Below are 15,616 nucleotides of genomic sequence, written 5' to 3' on the forward strand. Positions count from 1 at the left end.
CCCCGCCCCCACCCCTCTCTGTGGTAAATCCGAGAATAACCACAAGATGTCATAATGACCCTGCCCAACCACCCAGTTCCTCCCCCATGCCCTCTCTAAGGGACATGCCAACTTAGCCCTCTCCCAGGGATTTTCCAAGGCCAGGTGTGTGGCTAGATGAGGAAAGTGACCAACTGAGCCAAGAACAGCCCCTTGAGCAGGCCAGCCAATACCTGACCAGATCCTTTGTCCTGAGAATAGGCTAGCTAACCCTGTTGCTGAAGTCTACCCTCTGTAAGGAATAAAGGTTGTGTGCTTTTTGAGTTCAGGGTTGCCTCTCCCTGCGTAGAGGAGCAACCCCACATATGTGGATCAATAAACCTTATATCCTCTTGCTATTGCAGCAGTCACTTTGTCAAGCTGTGCTCTGTGGGTGGTGCTCCTGATGTAGGGCCACTTCGGGGTCTTACAACAACCTCTGTAATTGGGTTTCTCTATAGGAATGGAAGGGATAGAATTAACATATGTACAAGAATGGGATGTATTAAATTGGCTCATACAACACCATCCAGGCAGTCCAACAATGGCCGTGTCATACTGAGGAGGCTGTAAATCTGGTAGTTACTCAGTCCATGAGGCTGGATGTCTCAGCAGTCCCAATCTGGCTTTGAAGACGTGAGGATTCCTAGAGTCGCTATCTGTGGTTCTGCTTTCCTGCTTCCCTTGTAGTGTCCAGGCACTGCTGAACACTAAGCAGAGAGGGACAAAGTGCAGTCCAGAAAGGGTGGATCAACAGGATCCCAATCCAGCAGTGACTGCCAGGAGTGGGCAACGGGGGATGTCTTATCTGAAAATTTCAGATTTCAGTGTTACAGTTCTTTCAGATGACATTCAAAGAAGCAGCTCTTTTAGAAGATATTCAAAGAGCTTGTACTCTTTGTTAGGAGCGGACAAGGGGTATAGAAACCTTGGGAAGTGGGTAAGTTTTTCTTATGGTGAAGTCTCAGTTATTGGCTGAGACTTAAGGTTCTGGGGATAGCTCATTTGCATAGAGGCATTCCAGGAAGCTGAACCTGTAAGTCCCCCAAGGATTATGTGACATTCCTCAGGGAGAGGGTGAGGGACAGACTCCCCAGATAAGGTAGAGAAAAAGAATCTCTGCTAGGAAAGGGAGTCTTTCAGTTTGCAACTAGCTCAAGCAAGCTGTCCAGGCATGGTAGACTATGACCTTTAAATAGCAGGATCTTCCAACAGTGGTCTTCAGTCTATGCTGGACACCTATAGAAGCTGTTTTTAATATCATCAGAGGAATTCACCTGCCACAGAATAGATGTACTGACTAGTAAACATTTTATGGATGGAGCCATCTATCCAGACTGCCACATATCCATCCCTGTCTCTGTTGGAGATCATTCTCCATGTCTGCTTCAGGGTGATGAAAGATAACATCGCTATCCAAATGCTTCCTCACCCTGTGATCACTTCTCTTAGTCACGTGGCCTGGTGGCTCTGCGTTGACCGACTACATGAGCATCTGTTCCTTTATCTGCCGCTTTATAGGAAAACCTGACTCTGTAACACTACATGATGTCTAATGATCACAGGGAGCTTCAGCATGCTCAATAACTACTTATTCTTTTTATGAATATAGGGTCTCAGGTCAAACAACAAAGCCTAAGGTGAAATGCCAAAGCACGTATGGTGTGTATCTATTTTGTTACATGTATGCTATGGGCCTGTATGTGTGGTGGGTCTGTAATAAATGTATATTGGATGAATATCATTACAGTTCACAATAGGGGCCTACTGAGAGGAGTGTAACTGTACTCATGAGTGCAGTGAGTTGAAACAAACTAGATAAAGAGTGAGAGTGATTTTATGACTACTTGTAAGCCTACTGACTTGGCCTTGCAGCATGAGGTCCTGATTCTTGGACCCCTTATCACATCCTTTCCTAAGAGCTATAAGAAACACAAATCCCTGGGTCTCTGAGTTAGTACCTCTAAAGACCTAAATCTACAGAAGACACAGATAGTATGTGCATGTAGGTCTGACTATGTGCTACTCAAGGAGCATCACTGGCCTTGGTGACTTGAAGTCCATTATCTACCTTTACTAAGGGACCTTTTCTGGGTGTTAATACATGCTGCCATGGCCTCTTTTCCAGGAGTCATTGAAAGGTGTTCTAAGGTAGAACAAATAGAGTGAGGCAAAATGGAGAGGGATGCTGAAAAAGGCAAAATGGAGAGGGATGCTGAAATCGTGCGTGCTCCAGGTTAGAAGTAAACCTTGGTTAGTAGATGTCTTGGTGACTTTTCCTGTCCTGTGATCAAATCCTCCTCCTGCCCCTCTACAAAAGCAACATAAAGAAGAGGGGGCTCACAGTTGAAGGGGATTATTCCAGCATGGCAGGGAAAGCATGACAGGAGCAGGAAGCTGGCTGTGGTGGTTTGGATGAGAATGACCCCTGTATTCTCAGTTAGTAGACTGTTTAAGAAGGATTAGGAGGTGTGGCCTTGTTGGGGGGAGATGTGCCACTTGGGGTGCACTTTGAAGTTTCAAAAAGCCTACACTAGTCTCTCTCTCTCTTTCTCTCTCTCTCTTTTTCTCTCTCTCTCTCTTCCTCTCTCTCTCCTTCCCTGTTTCTCTCCTCTCTCTCTTTCAACTTCTCTCTCTCTTCCCATCCCTCCCTCCCTTTTCCTCCTCCCCTCCTTCCCTCCTCCCCTTCTCCATCTTCTCTTTTCCTTTTTTCCTCTCCCTTCCTCCCTGTCCACCTCTCTGCTGCTGGCTTGTAGATCAGATGTAAGGTCACAGTTACTGCTCCAGCTCCATGCCTGCCTGCCCACTACTATGGTTCTTGCCATGATGGAAATGGACTCACCCTCTGAAACTGTAAGCAAACCCCAATTTAGTGTTTGCCCTCATAAGCTTCCTTGGTCATGTTGTTTCTTCATAGCAATGGAACAGAAGCTGACATTGGATGGTCATTGTGTCCACATTGGGTCCATGGTTATAAAACAGAGAATGAACATGAAGTGAGGTTGGACTTTAACGACTCTAATACTGCCACCCAATGAGTCACTTCCTCCAGAACGTTTCTACCTCCCAGAGGTTTTGAAGACCTTCCCAAAGATCACCACCATCCAGAGACTAAGTGTGGAGACACATGAGTCTATGAGGGACATTTCACATTCAAAATATAGCAGTGGATAATTATCTCACTGGAGTATAAGGTGAGCCTTGTGTCTGCAGGTAACTTACATCCAACTTACTGCAGCAATAGGTTAGCGTGAATCTTACTGCAGATTAGCACCAGGACTTCAGAGAAAGTTACGCACCAGACAGTAATGTAGCATTGTTGTGACAAGAGATGGGAATGTTCTAGAAACTGTTGGCTTCACCAGGGTCTAAAGCTGTTCTCACATGAGTAGACAGACAGAAGACAGGTGCTTCCTTGAAGAAAGCTTTAAAGATTGCCTGCTCAGCTTTGAAAGTCAAACTGGTGACCTCCAAACTCCCCTCTGAGTTTATACTTTATTGTTTTACAATCCTTTAATAAGCTAACCAGCCACATAGTGAGGCCGTTACTTTATAATTTGCTATAAATATTTCAGTGATAACCTCCATATGTTAAAGAGCTCTTAAAAGCCCTTTAAAATCTTAATACATATCCTTCTGGGAATCTGTGGGTTATAATGTACCCTATATTTTTATAAAGTTAGAGGGGATTAAAATATGTTAGCTGTTAACCTGATAGCATAGTTCTCATTAAAATTATCATTATCAAATATTTTTCATAAAGCCAGTGCAGTATTTCAAATCAGAGTTTTTGTTTTCCCCATGACAATTCTTGCAGTCTACTTTGGGGACAGAGAGCAGCCATGGGGACATACATTTATCCAGCAGAGTTCAGGGAGCAGTCTTGGAGAGATGAGACCCAACACATGCAGACTTACCGTACATATCCCTAGAGTTTTGGCTGTTCTGAGGGGAACCATCAAATTTCAGCAAAGTGTAGGGTTGGATCTTTTGGATGTATTAGGCACTCTGTTCTCTGCCTGGTCCCTTCTCATGAGGACCCTCCCATGAGTAGACCCAGAGTGCTTCAACCTAGCTCAATATCCATTGTGTACTGACACCATCATTTGCCATTGTCACTAGCTGACATCATTGTTCAGTGACATCACTGTTGGCTGGCAGCTGATGTCACTGTTTGTTGACATCATCATCCAATGACACCAACTCAGCATTCGTCTTTTGCCTTCAAAATACACAAGCCTAGAAATTCAATAATGGATTTGACTGCACAGGTAGTATTGACCTCCCTGGAGTCTCTGAAAATGTGCTTAGAACAGGAAGGGAGTGTGTGCGCTCTCTTGGTTTCCTGACCCGGGCAGATGCACTAGACATGTCACTTGAGGCACATTTTATAGATCACTAGCTCTCTAGGGTGCCTGTGGCTAAAAAGTGAAATCTAAGTGTCAGTTGGGAACGTTTTCAGGGATACTTAAGGATTCCTTCTGACATGTTTCTTGGAGGGCATAATTAGATGATATACAATTAATCCTTCAGCTGTCCACGATGGAACTCTCATGGAACCTGCAATCTTCACAATTAGTCATAGGGAATACTATCTTAGAGATTTCAAATGAAGAAGATCAAGAAACAAAAATGGGGCTTGGAGGAAGGCTGTGGCTTCTTGGGGTTTACTGGCCAGCCAGTAAATATCTAGAAAAGGCTAAATAGCAAGCTCAAAGAGTAAGGTAGAGAGAGACACACAATGTTGACCTCTGACCTCTATATTTATGTGTACCTGTACACAGTTGTGAACAGAGGTACATACATCACACACACGCACACACATGCACACATGCACATACACTCATGCACTCATGCACACATGCACAGACACATTTATAAAGGCAAACTTTGGAATTCTCAAAAATTTGGCAGTGAGCAAGCAGAAAATTTTTCCTACTTAACAGTATAATCAGTCGAGGGAAGGAGAGAGAATAAACTAGCAACTTAAATAATTAAGTGGACTTCGCTCAACTCTATGTTCTATGCAAATAATGTGACCTGAGGGTTATTTTGGTACCCATGAAATCATGGGAGGAAATGGGACATTGTAAGGCTGGGGAGTTGTCTCTGTGGTTAAGAGGACTTACTGCAGTTCCAGAGATCCTGACAAGAAGAGATGAGGTTCAGTGTGCACAAATACATACTCAGCAAATCCAGGAAAGCAGCAGGCAATTGTGTTGGCTCTGATAAGTGGAATCAAAGGCGCCTTCAATAAAAATAGAGGACTACAAACTGGAGGAACATGACTCTACACAAGGGTAGCTTCATGGAAGACCTAGAGTCTGAGCTAATACTAAAAGGAACAAAAAAGTAGGAAATCTTACAGGTAAAGAAAAGAATCATGGCAAAAAGCAAGAAGGAGTAGAAAGGGAGGGTGCATCTGAGTTCATCCTTTAGTCCTTGACTGGAAGTACTGGTGGCTATCTGGTCTTGCTAAGGACACATCAGCATAAGGTTATCAGGAGGCAAGCAAGGCCACCCGGGTGGAGAAGCCACACTGAAGGGAAAAGAGCAGTGTCAGTTGTGATAACAATACCAGGGAAATCTGCATCCCCTCTGTGGGTTCTTAGTCTCCTTAGCGGAAGAGTTTATGAAGGAACTAAAATGAAAGCCTGAAAACAATTTATCAGAATTTAAAATAAAAATCTCTAGGTTGTACAGGCAACTATAAATTTCTGCAGCTTCCCAGAGAACTGGGGAGAGAAGCCAGGGTGCGGATGGGAGGGCAAGGAGCCATGTTGTTTAAGCAGGAGCAGAGGTCAGAAATTTGGTGGATAAAAACAATGAAGAGAGAGTAAGAAAACCTAACTTAGCAAAGAAAGTGTACTTAGGTTCTGACCAGCATCCCCAACAAAGAGAAAAAAGAAAAAGGGTAAACCTTTCTGACTCAGGCCTCAGAATGGCGGTGAGATCCACTGACCTCATGAGTCGTAGGGACTGTGCTATTAGTGGGAATTCTGGGAGGAAAAGTATAGTATCTCATTAAAAAAATTAATCCATCTATCTCTAGTGTAGCTGAATGTGAGCCCCTTTTGCTTAGACATGATGCCTTGGCCAGGTGATGGATCTGGTCCAATTGGAATGTTAGGTCTCATGGAGCTGAGAGCCTGTTCTCTTAACCAAGAGTTTGCTCTTCATCGACCTTTATTGCTTCTCCAACAATCTCACAAGCCACGTCTCCACGTCCCCAAGACACCAAACAGGTAGTGCAAAATGAGCATCCCTGCAGGGGTCACAAGGGTCAAAGGGCAACTGGTCCTTGCTGGGGGCAGAGAACTCTCAGGTTATCTACTCCAGAAGCTTCAGACATGTTCAAGAACAATCCCAGGTGCCCTGAGGATGTTATGCCGCAATCTGAATGGCAATTCCAAAGCGAGTGAGTGGTCATCCTATGAACCAAGCAACTGCCCTCTTAGAGAGTTCATCTGGGCCTCCTTGCAAAAGGACTGTCCCAGCTTGGCTTGTTGTCTTTAGGCTTGAGGAAGAGTAGAGGAGGGAGGAACCATATGTAGATCTGTAAGCCATCAGGTAAAGGCTTTTCAGGTGATACCTGTTGGGGCAAGAAACACTTATACCTTGCAAATACCCCTTTAACTACACTCTGTAGGGAAGCCCAAAAACTTAACTCATTACTTTGTCAGAGTGAAGTTTCATGGAATTTGACTTTGGAACATTAGGAATGTCGCTCCCTGGGAAAGAATTTTCAAAACAGGAGTAAACTGAGCAGTTGCCTTAGTCATTGTTTTACTGCTCTGAAGAGACATCATGACCAAGGCAACTCTTATAAAAGAAAGCATTTAACTGGGAGCTTGTTATAGTTTCACAGTGTGGTGGTTTGAATGAAAATGGCCTCCAGAGGCTCATAGGGAGTAACATTATTAGGAGTGTGGTCTTGTTGGGGTAGGTGTGGCTTTGTTGGAGTATATGTGCCACTGGGGTGGGCTTTGAAGTCTCAGATGTTCAAGCCAGACCCAGTGTCTCACTCTCTTCCTGCAGCCTGCCCTCCAGCACCATGTAACCATGTAACCATGTAACCATGTAACCGTGTAACCATGCAACCATGCTTCCTGCTATGATGATGATGGTGGGAAGTTGCAGTTCAGGACCAAACCTCTGAAATTTAAGCTAGTCACAATTAAATGTTTTCCTTTATAAGAGTTGCTGTGGTCATGGTGTCTCTTTACAGCAATGGAAACCCTAACTAAGACATGGGGCTTTAGTTCATTATCATCATGGGGAGAAGCATGGCAGAATCCAGGTAACAAGCATTAGGGAAATATATATGGATGGAGGAAGGGAGAGAGACAGAGGGGATATGAGGGGGGAGGGAGGGAGCAAGGGAGGGAGGGAGGGAGAGAGAGAGAGAGAGAGAGAGAGAGAGAGAGAGAGAGAGAGAGGACCTGGCACACAGGCTTTTGAAATCTCAGAGTCCTCCCCTAGTGACATACTTTCTTCCAGTAAGATCATGCCTAATTCAACAAAGCCATGCCTCCTAATCCTTCTAATCCTTTTAAATAATGTCACTCCCTGGTGACTAAGCATTCAAATATATGAGCCTCTGGGGGTCATTCTTGTTCAAACCACCAAGCAATTGTATAAAAACATTAGGACATTCCTTCAGTAGTCTGAATTGATTGAGCAGTATTGTGGTCGTCATGGGACCTAATGGACTTAGCTGGTTGGAGATTTTAAGAGCAGTTTTATTAAAATATAATCCGTATGCCATAAAATCCATCCATTTAAAGTTTACAATCCAATGGATCTTTAAAAATGTTCCACAGAGATGTATGAACAGACTGGAATGAAAAGTTTAGAACAGATATATATATATATATATATATATATATATATATATATATATATCACATATTACAATTTTAATGATACCATTGAATATATATATTCAATTGAATATATATACTGAATATATATTGAATATATATATTCAATTGAATATATATATATATTTTTTTTGAGATAGTATCTTTCTATGTAGCCCACAGTGAGATTGAACTTACCATCCTTCTATGACAGGGACCAAATTGTGAGATTTGGGGATGCTCTACCATTCCCAGTCCATGTACACGTAGCTTCATCCTACACTATGTAGTGTATAATCTGTATTCTGTTGATAGTAACATGATGCTTCATAGACACAGTATGTTCAAAGAGATGGTGAAACATTGCCGCCTGCAGGAGCGCTCGTTGAATTCAAGAGTAAACAATTCAATGTCTTTAGGAAGTCCCTGAAACTGAACAGATTTGCTAGGACTCTTCCTCCAGGCTTATATAAGCAGTGAAACTTTTGGAGAGACACTCAGTCTCACTGAGATTCCTGAAAGAAACAGAGACCAGCTAAGCTAGCTGTAAGAGTCTCAGACCAAGTAAGCTGTACAGAAAAGACATTATTCAATGTGCTGAGCTACCTGAAGGCTGTGCATATGTTCCAGGTTTTCAGCTTTCCTGAGCTGTTAACCATGTGGAGATGGGTTTTGGTGATGCAGCTGTCTTCAAGTCAGTTTTACTTCTGTAAGTAATATCTGACCCATATTCCTGTAAGTAACTCCAATCATCTCATTGGTTCACAAGTTATACTTTGGTGCTATCCTTATTTTGGCCAGGTATTGGTTCCCTCCCTGGGTAAGTACACATTTGTGCAAAGGCATGATGTGGTGTAGAGGAACATATGACAAGAGACAGGAAGCATGTGTTTATTATGTGTGCACATGCATGCGTGTGTTGTATGTTCTGACTTCTCTTCTACTTTTTACAGAACAAACAAGACAAAGCCATCAGCTTGCTACCCTGATAACCCAACTAATTCTAACCCTTGGATCCTTGTCTCTGAACATCACAGTTGGCTACATGAAAGTGTGCATACTCTTGGTACCTGAAATGGAGATTGAATTGTGAGATATGGAAGTGGAAAAGTAGATGTATGCATTGTTCCCTGTTACTTGTTATTTTAAATATACAAGAACAGAGGGGAAAATGTGCAGTTAACTTGTACAAGAAAGCTGTAGTATTGTATACTCTGAAATGAGGTTTATTAGAAGGGACTGTAGTTTATGATCAAGGCTTGAAGTGGGAAAGCATAAGAAGACCAAGAGGAGGTGAAAGATTGGATCTTGCAGGAAAGTTTATATAAGATTGGTGGGGGGGGTTCCTAGTGAATCTGTTTGGTTTCAGGGATTTCCTAAAGACATTGAATTGTATGAGCTTTCCTGTGGGCTGCAGTCTTTTACCTCCTCTTAGAGACCCCATATTTTATATTTCAAAACATCAAATGGTGTTTAAACTTGAAGCTAGAGGCAGGGGAGCTTCAAGAGTAAAAGTTAGAAAAGGAGAAGCAGGGAGGGGGAGGGGAGAGGGAGAGGGAGAGGGAGAAGAAGAAGGAGAGGGAGAGGGAGAGGGAGAGGGAGAGGGAGAGGGAGGAGGAGAGCCATCAGGGGAAATAAAGAGGCTGAGAGGAACTTTCAGGGAAATTCCTCAAACAAAAGGAAGTATACACATAAAAGCGTGTATGTTTTTATGGGGTGGTTACAGCATGTGATTTAGTTTTACACCGTCTACATCAAGGAAGAATGGAGGTGTCCAATCCTAGGTAGCACGTAACTTAGGAGCTATAGAAACCACAGCACAGAACAACTTCCTAACTCCCTGTATCAGACAGTCCCCTTCAGGGGACATGGCCTGATTTCTTCCTGCTGTGGAATCTGAGCTACTAAGTGTGACAGGCTTCCTAAAGGTGCAGGCTTGTGTTCCAACCATTATAAAGGATGCAGCCTTGAACATCTGTGCACAAGTGTTTCTACAAATGGTGCTGTGGCCTCAGGAGAGAAATTTTGTGGAAATAAAAAAATTTGTATTTGACTCCAAGAAACAGCCACATTACCATCCGAAGTACAATACCATTCTGTGACTCCACCGGCAAGGTGTGAATTTCCATTTCTCTTCTGTCATTGGCTTTCTATTTCATTATACTGTCTGAGAAACTGCGCAGTGGCCTTTTGCTGTGGTTTTGATTTCTGTTTCCTTAAGGATTAGTTGTATAAAATATCTTGTCCTATACTTAATGACCATTTACAAATATTCTGCTGAGAAGAGCCTATTTCAACTCCTGTTTGTTTTAAATTGTGCGATTTATCCACGCTGTTATCTGTTACTGAGTATAAGAGATGGCACAGAGAAACTGCCAAAGAGGTAGTACCCTTCTGAGGGTAAAAAGATGAATTAGGATCAAACGGCCAAGGCCACGCAGGGTGGAACAGAGAGATGAGCAAAATGGCGGAAAAGCAGCACATTTATTCTGACAGTCAGCAGGGTGGGAATGAGTGAATGCAGGCTATCCAGACTGGTTTGGAAACAGGTGCCCGCTCCAGGGGCAGCTGACCCTTTGGGAAAAGTTAAGGGAGGTTCCTGGTGAACAGAAATCAGCTTAAGAGATCTGCTTTTCTAGTAAACACAAACCTTTAGGCTCCCCCGACCTTGCTTCCAGAATGATGACTCTGAGACCAATTTATCTATTAATAAGTGCCTAGGCCATAGAGTTGGTTCATTCCCTGACTGGCTCGTAACTTATTTAACCCATTCAAATGACTCTGTCTTCCACATGGTGCTGGTCTACTTCTTCCTTAGAGTCTTCCTTATTGTCTTCACCAGCGTCTTTCACAGCAACTCCCTTGCACAGTCCTGTCTCCATCTAGTTTCTAGTTCCCAGAATCCTCTCTTCCTGCAAACGTCCCACCCCCCTATTTCCTGCCTCAGCTCATTGGCCATAGGCTTTTTTATTGACAGGTGATGATTATAAGAAATTCTCTCTACAGGCTTGTTTACCCAACTACAGTCCTTCTGCATATCCAGGCAGAGTCCAGTGTCCCAGCACTACCATTTTGGGAAAACAGGGCTTTGGACCTTACACTGAGTTGTAAAATCATTTTAAATATATACTCGAACTACGAGGCTTTGTAAGATACCTGACTTGACTCACTTTCTCTCTCCCTCTCCCTCTCCCTCTCCCTCTCCCTCTCCCTCTCCCTCTCCCTCTCCCTCTCCCTCTCCCTCTCCCTCTCCCTCTCCCTCTCCCTCTCCCCTCTCCCTCTCCCTCTCCCTCTCCCTCTCCCTCTCCCCCTCTCCCCTCTCCCCCTCTCCCTCTCCCTCTCCCTCTCCCTCTCCCTCTCCCTCTCCCTCTCCCTCTCCCTCTCCCTCTCCCTCTCTCTCTCTCTCTCTTTCCTGGCGTGTTATTTCATTTCCTTGATGTAAAATGAGGAATTTAAAATAATTATTATTAGTAATAAAATAGAACAAAAGTGAATATATTTTCTTGATGGCAGGTGAGAAAAACAAAATTTTAATCCTTTGAAAGTACAAGCGGTTGGTTTACCTTTTATTGCTAATATTTACATTTTTCTTGTGATGGTTGAGAACGTTGGCGATTGATGTCTACGTAAGGAAGGTGCACTGTCTCCTAAGAGTTTCGAAGAGTCAGATCCTATGTGTAGGATGCTGCTGATTTGTGTGTGTGTGGTGTGAGGTGGGGCTACATAGAGCCTTACTCATCTGCATATGGAACACTGGCCCAGGATTGATTGCTGAACCGCGCCCTCTCTCCCACTTCCCCTGAATTTTCTTGAATTTTACGCAAAATGAGTTGGCCGTAAGGGCAAAGGTTAATTTCTTGGCGTCCAGGTCAATTCCATTAATCTATATTTATCTTTGTCACACTGTCTTGCTAGGATTGCTAATACATTTTGAAGTAAACATCAGTTCTTTTAAAAAAATTGTTATTTCTGTTCAAGATTTCTTGGACTACACTGATCCCTTTGTGCTTCTAAATGACTTTTAGGATCAGCTCCTTACTACTTGTAAAGCAAATGGCTGAGATTTTACCAGATTTAAACAGACTTAACAGATTTTAACTCTGTTGCAGTTGAGCGAGTATCACGGTGTTAGTAGGAAACCCTTGGTAGCAGACGTTAGAATTTGCTGTCTTATTAATGCACACAACAAACCCTCTTCTTCAGTAGTTTGCTCGACCACAGCCTTAACAAAATAAAATAAAGAAAAATCGTTCCGTGTTCAGAGAGAGCAGAGTGCAACACACACTTTTATTTATCGCAGCATATCCTTATAAGCTGTAATGATTTTATTTTATTATGAGCTGTTATTTTCAACCTCTCTCACTGTGCCTGATTTATACAGGAACCATTGTCATGCCTGCGTGCTGTGGCTTGTCCTACATGTGTGCTGGGATTTGTCAGCATGTGTGTGCTAGGATTTGCCTGCCTGTGGGCTAGGATTTGTCCTGCCTGTGTGCTGGGATTTGTCTGCATGCGTGTGCTACAGTTTGAATGTAAAACACCCCCATAGGCTCATGTGTTTGCCCATTTGGCTTCCAGTTAACGGTACTTTTGGAAGGCTATGGACCCTTTAGGAGGTTGAGCTTTGCTGTATGTGTATGTGTCACTGGGGACAGGATACTGGGAGTTTATAGTCTGGCCCCCACTTCCTATTTTCTCTCTACACTTCTGGTATGGGGATGATATGCGACCCTCTGCTTCCTGACTGCCCAGCCAGCCTCACAACAGAAAGGAAACTAGTATAGTATGGAGATATATCTTTATCTCTGTCCATCCATCTGTCTATCTCTCTCTATCCATCCATCTATATTCATCTATCTATCTATCTATCTATCTATCTATCTATCTATCTATCTTTCTTTCTATCTATCTATCTATCTATCTATCTATCTATCTATCTATCTATGTGAAATGTAGGACATATAGGGCTTGGAACAGGGTGTTTTGAGAAATCTACCCCGCCACACCCCCATAAGAAGATATTTCTATATCTTGATTTCCTTACATGTTGCTAGGGCTTCTACATTAGTGGCTGTTCCTTTTGCAGTTTCTTCCTATGTATCCATGCTCGGCACGGCTGTTGGGAATGGAGTTTTGCCTTGATTTGATGTGCAGTGTGTTTTTGAGTTTTTATGACTTGGTCTGATAGCTTACAACTGACCTCATTTATGCGTTTCCTATTTCTCCTACCGGTCTTTGTAGCAATGCCATTGCCTTCCCCATAAATGGAACAGTTTTACGTACTCCCTTACCCTTTTTCTTAAACCATTGTGTTGACCAAAGACAACCCTTTCCAGTGTGAGTTTTGAACAGAAGCCAAAGTATGTATGTTTTGGATTTCCCTGACTTTACAAAAAGTATTATTTTTATTACTATTATTATTATCATCATGCATTTTAAAATAATGCATTTTGGTGCTGTGGGTTGAATCCAAGGCCATGTGCATGCTAGGTAAACACGGGGCCACTGAGCTACATTCCCCAATCCCCATCCCAACAACATTAAGATACTGGCTATGGGTTCTCCTCACTAGAATATATCTACTACTTTAAATTTTTATGTTAGCTTTACCATGAAAGATTATAAGGTGTTGTCACTTGACTTCTCTTAATCCATTGAGATTTATGTCTTGTGGTTTGTGTGAATGTATGTGTTATATTCGTTAACTAATTAATAATTCAGTATGACATTCCTAGGAAAGTTCCATCTGATGAGGGTTACAAAAAAATGTGACTATGTTCCTAGATGCTGGAACTTTTAGAAAGACTATTGTGTTTACATTCTTAAAAGAAACTGGTCTATCTTTCCTTTTCCTTTGCAAATCTACAGTTAAATGTCACAACCATGCTATTTACCTTTATATAACCCACTACCTAGCAATGCATGGATGCATGAATGTGTGTGTGTGTGTGTGTGTGTGTGTGTGTGTGTGTGTGCCTGTGCGTGTGTATCATTTGATTGAACTTACCAGTCATCAACCATTGAAATAAAACTGATAGGAATACGTATGTACAAATTTTGGTGGGAACATAAGATTTTGTTTTTCTAGGATCAGCATTTCATCGTTCAGTGGTCTGACTCCATGATTTTATTGGGATATTTTATTATGACAGAAAGGAGATCAGGACAGTGAAGTCTCTCTGTTTTTAAAGCTAGCAAGCTACACTTTAAAGGGCAGATCAAGCCCTTAGTTGTAAATTTGGCATCAATGTCTCAAGAGCTGTAGCTCACTTTGCCTTCTTGTTCTATATGGACATTCCCATAGCAAAATGACTGACTATTTAAGAGGCTTAAAGTATCTATTATATTTATCTTTGTGCACGTGTGTGTGCATGTGTGTTTGCACGTGTGTGCATGCAGGTGTATAAATGCTATGCTGTATGCATGGCAGTCAAATTCCAAGTATCAGTCCTTGCCTTCCTTCTTGCTTGAGACAAGGCCTCTTATTTACTGATGTGCACACCAGTCAAGCTGACCTTAGACCTCTCCAAAGTCTCCCATCTCAACAGAGGCGCACTGAGATTGCAGACGCCTGTGTCTGTCTCTACTTGGGTTGGGGGATTTGAACTTAGGTCCTCCGTGTTCAGTGAGTATGTTGGACAGGCCCATTTTTATCTCTGCATCAGTTTTCGGAAGCACTTGTCTCAGATCATAAACATTCTGTCCTTTGCTCTCCCCCCATTTTATGTTTACATTACGTCTGTAGTCCTGACTGGAGCTTCTTTTCTGTCTGTGTGAAGTTTGTTTTGACTCCTTCTTCCTTCTGCCTTCCTGCTATGAATATGCAATTCCCTGCTGCTTTAGTCCACTTGATGAAAGGCTTTCCCCGTGGAACTGGCTAACTCCTCGAAGAGAGGCCAGGCTCTTGTGGTGCTGCTTGATTTCTGGATGCTCTGTTCCACCAGCGATTGGTCTAATCTCTAGCAGGATGACCTGCTGCTGTTCATTTGACATATGGGCAAAGCCTTGATGTGGTGTAGAATGATTCATAACACCGATTTTTTTAAAAATAAATTGTTTGAGGGGGCATCAGGCTTCTGGTTGCAAAGAAGAAGATGTTTTCTTTTTTGCTTTTTTGGGATTTTTGTTTTGTTTTTTGCTTTTGTTTTTGTTTTTTCACTTAAAGTTTGGCATTAGGGCTAGAGAGGACTCAGCACCGAAGACCATTGGCAGAGCAAGTATAACGACTAAAGTTCGGCTCCTCAGATCCCCAAACCATCCCCGCATGACTGGTGTATACCTGTAACTCAAACACAGAGAACAGAGACAGGCAGGTCACTGGCCCCTCTTGGCTGCCACCTTAGTCAAAAGAGTGTTGTTGAGAGATCCCGCCTCATAGAAGTAAGAAGTAAGTGATAGTGGAGGATACTCAATGCCATCCTCTGGGCCCTGGGCTTACACACACGTGTGTACTTGCACATGCCCACACAGACATGACTGTATCGCATGTACACATACCCCTCCCCTCCACACTGGGATATACATATAAATAAATAAAATACATCCAAAAAGTTGGATTAACTCATCTGCTAATATGAATTGTTAGAATCCTACAGACCCTCTTCTAGCTTAGGGGGAAATGATGTTCTGATTATTTTGAGTTTACAATCTATGAACACAGGATCCGTAATGATACAGATGTGTTTTGAGCCTTCCCCTCAGCACAATTGCCAATGTACGCGAACAGTGTCTGTTGT

The sequence above is a fragment of the Rattus norvegicus genome, chromosome 9, assembly GCF_021556685.1.
Source record: "Rattus norvegicus strain SHRSP/BbbUtx chromosome 9, alternate assembly SHRSP_T2T, whole genome shotgun sequence".
Taxonomy (NCBI): Eukaryota; Metazoa; Chordata; class Mammalia; order Rodentia; family Muridae; genus Rattus; species Rattus norvegicus.